Source organism: Myotis davidii, unplaced genomic scaffold (genome assembly GCF_000327345.1).
Source record: "Myotis davidii unplaced genomic scaffold, ASM32734v1 scaffold3317, whole genome shotgun sequence".
Classification (NCBI taxonomy): Eukaryota; Metazoa; Chordata; class Mammalia; order Chiroptera; family Vespertilionidae; genus Myotis; species Myotis davidii.
Genome location: NW_006288540.1, coordinates 12,626 through 12,970, shown reverse-complemented (window position 1 = coordinate 12,970; position 345 = coordinate 12,626).

The following is a 345-nucleotide window of genomic DNA, read 5'->3' as shown; positions in this document are numbered from 1 at the left end:
GCCGAAAAACACCGGCGTTATCGACAGAAAATATATAAAGACCAACGTGCCTCTGAAGTTGACAGAAGGCGGTGGCGATGACAGAAAATGTCTAGAGAACAGTCATCAACAAGTACTACCAATACCGGTAGAAACTGCCTTCTCAGCGAAAATGGAGCACATGACGATGCAGTCCTCAAACATAGTTGTGGTGGAATGACTGTTCGATGTGAATTTTGCCTATCACTAAATTTCTCTGATGAAAAATCATCTGATGGGAAATTTACTCGACCCACAGAAGTAACAATGGTGATTAAATATGATCCTAACAGTAACCCTGGTAGATATAATTCTCCCCATGTGACC